This window comes from Ochotona princeps, chromosome 2 (assembly GCF_030435755.1).
Source record: "Ochotona princeps isolate mOchPri1 chromosome 2, mOchPri1.hap1, whole genome shotgun sequence".
NCBI lineage: Eukaryota > Metazoa > Chordata > Mammalia > Lagomorpha > Ochotonidae > Ochotona > Ochotona princeps.
This window is the reverse complement of record NC_080833.1, coordinates 90,152,513-90,161,065: the sequence shown is the minus strand read 5'-3', so window position 1 is coordinate 90,161,065 and position 8,553 is coordinate 90,152,513.

Below are 8,553 nucleotides of genomic sequence, written 5' to 3'. Positions count from 1 at the left end.
GCCAATTTCCCTTGGCCACCATCTCACAGCCCCATGTTTACACCTGCACTGTGTCAGGAAGCTTACTATTTGTCTACCAACCCACCAGCTTGTCCCTCACCAGGTGACCAGGAAAATAACACCTTTAAGGGGGTCATCCTGGGAGTAGCCCAGGCACTTCCTAATTGGCTAGGCATCACTGAAGGTCTTTTGTAAGTTTCTGCCCAGGCAAGGAGGAGTCAGGGAACTCTTAAAAACAAGACACTTTCAGAACCCCTGTGTCTCTCTCTCCCTTCAGGAGACACTGCTTCTCCTGGATACCTTGCAGGGTGTGCTTTCCTCTTCCTTCTTTTACATTCACTTGTTCACTTTACAGATAATACTTCTCTGCAACCAGTTCCTTGCTTTCTTTTTCTATACCGCACTGAGAAAAAACACCCCAAAATTTGCAGGTAACACACACCCCATTTTTACAATTTCTAAGGTTTTTTTTTGTGAGGAAACCTTCACATGAACCTTAAGAATTGAATATATACATATATATGTGTGTGTATTCATACACAGCCATAGACTATGATAACATAATTATATATATATAAATATTCGTAGTGCTGAATATGAAGCATCTTGAATTGTTTTGCCATACTTTTGTTAATTCATTTATTAAGGTAAACATTGAAAATGTACAAAGATACTTCAAAAGCACATGGAAGATGGAATTAAATGCTAAGTTTGTTTGAACATAAAGCATATTTGAAATCCGCATATATATTTTTTCACAGTACACATTTCCCAGGAACCCTTTGAAGATTCTGCGTGTTTATTTTCATGAAGATAACATCCCTACAGTTTTGTGTAGTACAATGTAAGACAATGTATAGTTTCTTCATAAATTAAAAAGAATCTTACAGAGCAGACATTTCAGGATATATGAATTTGAAAATATTTTATACATACACACGGAAACTAAACTACAACATTTTTGTGAAAGATTTAGCACTGAACTTACACATATGTGGAATTGTCCCTCGGTGTGTATGGAAAATTTATTCCAGAACTCCACGGAATCCACAGTGCTCAAATTTCTTATATAAAATGATGATGCATTTTTCTTAATCTTTGTACGGACTGTTATGTACATCAGATTATCCCTAAACTGCTTTAAATAGCTAATACTATGTATATAATGTATAAACATTTGTTAGGTTGTTTTGTATGGAGTAAGAGCAAGAAAAGAAGTCTATATATTCAACAGAGTTTTTTTCTCACTTTTTATCTATTACTTGTTGAATCCTAGGTTGCTGGTAGAATCTGAAAATACAGAGTGTTGATCATGTATGGTTAAGGTAACATGAATTTTCTACTTTTGTATCTCTTCAACAATTGTTTTAGGAAAGTTTGAAGCTGTGAAGAATGATTTTACAAATCATCTTAAGTGTCCCGTAATTCTGTTGACTTTTTTTTATGAATAACTAATTTCTCTGTGATATTGTTTCATGTCATTAAAAAATGGAAATATCAAAATGTAACGATGAACTTTTCAGCTTTTGAAACTTTGGTGTGCATTACAAATATCAAAGACAAGACAAGCACTGAAACAGTTCCTACTAATGGATAAACAAAGTGGTTCCCAGGCCAAAGCCTGCAGTCAGGAATTCAACCAGCTTTTGTTATGTGCATGCTGGTGACTCATCTGGTTGAGCCTTCACTACAGATGTCTGGGGTGTGCATTAGCAAGAAGCTGGCCTGGAAGTGGAGGTGAGACTCCAGCCCAGGCAGTCTGATACTGGAAACAGATGTTCAAAGTGACATGTACATGTGCTGTGCCACAACACCTCCCTTGAAAAAAATTGTGTTTTAGAAATAATAATACCCCAGCTGTAGGTAGCTGCCTAGGTTGCCTTGTGCTTAGGAAAGTGTTATGCTGCTGTGCTGAGAGAAAAGCAGAAATAGCTGGCGGGCATTCTGGACCCAGTTAATGCTAAATCTGTTAACTATACCAATGTGCCAGCATAGTCACCTATTCATTCTATTTTTTTGAAAGATATTCAGAAAATGTTGGGGGATGTTGGGCCTGGACATACTTCCCTAGTCCCCAGGTACACAATGCCACTGCAGGGTGTATGTATATTTGTGTAGGGGTGGGGGATGTTGCAGATTTACTCAGGGAAAGGAATCTAGGGACATATTGGAGTGGCAGCCACTGAAGATATGTTTGACATGTGAGGATTGACTTCTGGGGGTTTCCATGGACTGGGTCAATGCACTTGCAGATAGATAAGGAAACTGAGATGGAGTGGATTAGAGGGGGAAATTGGAGGGCATGAATGGGTGAGGCTAAGGCACCCACATATGTAGGAGACCTGGTCTTGGCTAAATAGCATTGCTCACTGCTCTCTGGCACTTGAAAAAGTTGGGCTGGGGGTGGGAGGGATGCCTGAATTGGCTAGTCTGCAGTATATTCCTGTGAGTGTCAGAGCAGGGAAAGGGCCACATCAGATTGGGCAGCACCCCCCACTGGAACAAGAGAGAACTGGATCAAGGGGCAGATTCTGTAGGGGACTTGTGGGCTCACCTCTGTGGGACTGTAGCACTCATTGATTTGTGCTGAGATGGGGGTGGTGACAGACCAAGACAGGCTGGGAATGGGTTAGGCTGAGCTAGGCTGCAGCGCTTGCCAGTGAATGCCAAGACTGATGATGGGTCATGCCAGACTGGGCCACAGTACTCACCGACTTGTACAAACCTGAGGCTGGAAGCGAGCCTAGAAGAATGTTGGGGACACCCGCCTCCTACTCCGCTAGTGAGCCTGAGAGCTGGGCCAGAGATACAGGTTGGACTGTGAAGTACCCAACAATCAGTGTAAATGTTTAGTTTGGGGGTGGGCCAGGCTGTGCTAGGTTGTTACATCTGCAGGCACACAAGAGTCAAGTCTGAGATCACCTCAATGAATGTGGAATTAAAAAAAACAATCACTCACAGTGCGATTTTGTTTAAATAGTTCTAAAACAAGATTAGTTGTGATTATATTTAAGATTTTTTTCATCTTACTTGAAACATGAATTTAATTTTTCTTTATGTTCCCAAGTCTCATAGCCACCATCTTCTAACAAAAGAGATATTTGGAAAGTTAAATACAGGAATAAATGGAAATATTTTACAAACGGGAAGTTTCTAGGTTGTTATATTCTAAACATTATACAAACTTAGATATTATTTGACAAACACTAAATGCTTTAATTTCTAATATATATCAAGCCTCTTTTATGTAGAGTTAATAAAAATGTTACAAAGCCTAAAATACTTACATGGTAATGAATTTGTATTTGGTTCAGGAACTCACTCACATGGAACAATAGCTATGGACCAGGGAGTTGATTTTACCTGAGTTGATTTTAGTGAAATGAAAACTCCTAATTGATGGATGAAAAGATTCAAATGGGCCATCCAGACAGAAGAAATAATAGAGGAGTTTGATGTTTTCTAGGAGCAAACTCTTTTTTTCTTTTTAATATTTTTACATTTTACTTTTTCTTATTGTTAACATTTTGTGATACAGTTCCATAGGTGCTGGGATTTTCCTTATCCCTTCCTCAATTCCCTCCCCCCTCACTGAGTTCCTCTTTATCATTACTATAGTATAGTTCTTCACCTATAGTCATATGTCCATCATTGCGGGCATGGACAATGGCAGAGAGTCCAGCATCCTGTTGTCAAGATGGTAAAATATGTCTGCTGTAGGCAACAAATAGATGGGTTTTGTTTTTTAATCGAGTTTACTGATCTATGAGCTTTGGTTGATGAGTTTAAGCTGTTTACATTCAGGGTTAATACAAATAGGTGGTAATTTGCTCCTGTCATTTTAGCAATGGGTTGTTCATTGGTTTAGTCTTCTGTTGTTCTTTCACTGGGATGTTCTTTGCATTTGCCTTTGGTTTTGGTGGGCACTATTTCTTTTCTCTGTCAAGAGAACATCTTTAAGTATCATTCGTAGGGCAGGTTTGGAAGAGGCATATTCTTTTAACTTTTCTTTAATGTGGGAGAATTTTATTTCATTTCCAAAGACAAAGGAAAGCTTTGCTGCGTATGTTATCCTGGGTCGACAATTTTTTTCTTTTAGAATCTGGAATATGTCACTCCATCCTCTTCTTGCCTGTAGAGCTTCCTGTGAGTTTAATTGGCATTCCTTTATATGTCAGTTGATTTTTTTTTCACATGCACATTTCAGGATCTTTTCTTTATGTTCAGTTGAAGAGAGTTTCATGATCATGTGTCATGGTGAAGATCACTTTTGATCAATCCTGTTTGGGAGTTCTGTGCCCCTCCTGGATCTTGTTTCCCAATTCTTTCTCTAGATTAGGGAAATTTTCCCTTATTATTTCATTAAATACATTTCTAAATCCCAGTTTCTATTTCTGCATCATCTGTGACTGCCATAACTGTTTTATTTTGCCTTTTAATAGTGTTTTTCATATCTTGAATACTTTTTTTCAAGTCTTGAATACTTTTCTTAGCTTGTTCCAGCTCCACTTCCAGGTTTTTGTATGTTTCCTCTGGTGACAGGAAATATCTTTTGATTCTGAGATTCTTTCTTCTGCTTGCTTCATTTTATTTTGGAGACTCTCCACTGTACTTTTAATTTGCTCCACTGTATTCTTCATTTCTGAGATATCAGCTTTCATTTGAGTCATTTTCCAGTGTGACATATTTGTTGAATTCCTTGAATGCCTGTTTTACATGCTTTTCATTGTTGACAAGTTTTATAACAAGTGTTTTGAAATCTGTATCCCCCATTTTCTCAACGTCTACCTCATTGAACTCTGAGGTTGGCATAAAGTTTTGCTCCTTTGCAGGGGAGTCTTCAGTAATATTCATTGTTCCTCCATCTCTTCTTTTGCTCTTGGTCATTGTGCTTCTGATTATCAGATTCTTCTTGAGGCAAATTTCTAAGCTGTGTCATCCACAGGTCTACAGTTTGATTTTCATTATTGCAGTTGGTAAATGGCTCTTTGTTTGCAGTCACTTGTGCCACTTTCTCCAGCAAGTTCCAGGTCTGGGTTCTTATGTTAGATTTCCACCATGATGTCTGTAGCCCCAGATCCTGGCTCACCAGTCTGTACCTCCTGTGATACCATACTGAGGCTGCACTGTTGTCTGTACAAATTTTTCCCACTTCTGGTTGGAGCAGGGTTCCAGGATTAGGGAGACAGCAGGTGTCCTATATAGCTAGGTTGTTGATGGTGCTGATCTTGCCAGAAGCTTTTGGCCGTTAGGTTTGAGGGCCACACTTACCTATTTTGACCTGCACAATGCCATAGTTGGTATTATTTTCCTGTGGGACCAGTGCAATGCCCTGAGCTCAGTGATTTCTTGCCAAGCTCAGCGCATTCGCAGCTCACTGTTATCCCCTGCAGTCTTTTTTTTTTTTTTTTTTTTTTTTAAGATTTTATTGTTATTGGAAAGCCGGATATACAGAGAGGAGGAGAGAGGAGGAGAGACAGAGAGGAAGATCTTCCATCCGATGTTTCACTCCCCAAGTGAGCCGCAATGGGCCGGCACACGCCAATCTGATGCCGGGACCAGGAACCTCTTCCGGGTCTCCCACGTGGGTGCAGGGTCCCAAAGCTTTGGGCCGTCCTGGACTGCTTTCCCAGGCCACAAGCAGGGAGCTGGATGGGAAGTGGAGCTGCCGGGATTAGAACCAGCGCCCATATGGGATCCCGGGGCTTTCAAGGTGAGGACTTTAGCTGCTAGGCCATGCCGCCAGGCCTGTCCCCTGCAGTCTTAAAATCTTTGCCACACTGTAAGAAATGGTACCTGATGTGCCACTACTAGAGTTCTTGATCTGCTGGCCTTTGGGTCTGAGGGCTACCTGGATCAATGGTGGATCCTCTAGGATGCCCTGTTGTTGAAGTTTGCTGAGCCAGAAATGAGTTCACTCCCAGCTCAGTGCATGCTCAGTACTGTCTATAGCCCTTGCCTCCTGAAACAAAATGGTGCCGCTACGGCTCTAGGGGGCTGACTGGGTTGTGAAATATACTCTCTTCTTGCACTGCCCATCTGAGATCTGCTGCTGTGCCTCTGCTCCTGGTGAAATTAAACAGACAAGCAGGATGAGCAGTTCTTTGTGTTCACCTCCTGAGCTCTTGGTGAAAGTCCCTTCCCACTTGGTTGCTGGTGTAATTCTGGCTTCTAGTGTGATTCGGATTGCCACTCGCTGAATGCTGCTGGGTTATCAGTTACTGCAACAACATACTGTTGTGTCTGCTACTTTCCTGTGTCTGTCAGTCTCCAAGAGCCTCTCTGCTCTTGTTTTGTCCTCTCTTATTTCCTGGAATTTCGAGTCCCACATGGAATATGCCCTCTCTGCTTTACATGGGCTAATATTTCTCCATTTGTTCAAACATGTCCTTACCCTATTCTGCCATCTTGATTCTCCCCAAACTGTTGCAATGGAGCAAAAATATGAGATCAATTTTAAAATATGGGAAAGAGCACATCATTCAGAGCTTACATATTTCTTAAAAGTTTTACTTTTTTATTCTAAATGAAGTGGAAGAGCTTAGTGGAGAGAAAAACAGGTGTTCCGTACTGGAGGAGTTGGTTTGCAGTGGCCCTTAACCATGAAATAGGTTAGTTGGATAGGAGTCTATGACTATGTGAAGTCTGAGCAGCATTATTAATTTGAAACCCTTAGCACAGATTACCTTTATAGACACAGAAATGAATGAGACTAAAAGAAGAGAATATATACTAGGTATGTCACCAAGACCACATTCTACAAATGACTAACATCAATAGAAATAGAGGAAAATGTGATGTCACAGTCAATGAATCCTGTGTTTTTCAATTATAGTGGCTAATTGAGACAAATTCTTAAGATCTCACATGGAGATCAACGGTAATAACTTTAACAAAAGTGGCTTGGATGGAGTGTTGCAGCAAAACGACAGATGTTTGCTGTTGAAAGGCAATCAGGAAGCATAAAAGTAGAGTTAGAGTGAGAAGAAATTTCTAACTTTGAAGACAGAGCAATGGCGGTTGCAAAATGAGCGACTTCAATTTCGTAAAGATCAAAAATACTAAAACATGCTTATTGGATTAAAAGGAATAATCCAATTGAGAGAACAGGTTTAAGATGAAAAAAACAAACATAATTAAACTGAGTACCATGAGATGGCAAGAGATCCTGGATCTCAGAATAAGGACAGAAGAACTCTGTTTAAAGAGGTTAATGATCACTATTTATGATGTTTTTCTGTTAATCAAAATTATACAACTTTTGAGTCTGTTTCAGCTTCTGAGTTACAACCTAAAGGCAAACAATAGTGCTAATCTCAGAGTTTGGATAAAGAAGTACAAAACAAGAAGGGGAGACGAATAAGGGTAGTTTACATGAGACTGATTAGAGTTAGTTAAGCTTACTTTGGGTAACAGATGAATTCAGACTTTGTATAGTTGTGAGCTTTTTGTGTACCTTGAGATGTGTCTACAATTTGAAAGCTAATATCTGTTTCTTTATTGCTACTTCTGAAATATGGATATGAGCATTTTATTAGCTGAAATGTGCCAATTTTTCTCATTGGCACTCAACTTCAATAAAGTGGTGATTTAAGTTGTTTAGGATACATATTTTTATGCATCTATAAAATTATTTTCATTTCAAATTCTAAAATTGTCTTGTAAACATCTATTTTAAAAGGTCTGAGCTGGATGTTATATAAATGTGTTAGCTCACTACTGGAAACGGAGGGCATGTTGGCTATTAAAATAGCCATGGAGCTGAGTGATGGCTCAGTTAGCTAATCTTCTTCCTGCAAGTGCTGGCATCCTTTATGGGTACTAGTTTGTGTCCTGGTTGCTTCACTTCCCTCCCAGCTCCCTGCATAAGACCTAGGAAAGGAAGCAGAGGATAGCCCAAGTCCTTGGATCTCCGAACCCAAGTGTGAGAACTGGAGGAAACTCTTGGCACCTGGTATTAGATCAGCTTAGTTTTGGCCATAGCAGCCATTTGGTGTGTGAACCAGCAGATGAAAGACCTTTCTGTGCGACTCTTTTCTCTGTAGGTCTGTATTTCCAATAAAAATAAATAAATCTTTAAAAAAAGAAAGAACAACCATGGATTGAGAAGATAAGTTAACAATGGGATTTGTGATAGCTGACTCCACCTTTACTATTTCTATGGTGAAACAATGTAAGAGTGACTGCTTCTTGAACTTCCTTGTTGTTTGATACACTTGATAACATGTTTGATTCCTTGACCTGCTGGGTGAAAGATGTTCCAAACTAGATTTAAGAAGTTTTAAAATGTGAGTTTTAGGGTGGATGTGTGTAGATTAAGCCTCTGTTTTCAATGCTCATAGTTGATTCTAATCCTAGTTACTTGGCTTTTCATTCTTATGCTAATGCATTCAGAGAAAAAGCAATTGATGGCGGGATTAATGGCCACTGCCACCCATGTGGGAGACCAGGAAAGAGTTCTGGGATTCTGGGTTTTATCTGGATCAGATCTGACTTTTGTTGGGGAGTGTGCCAATGTATGGGAGGTCTGCCTATCAAATTCTCTTTATCTCA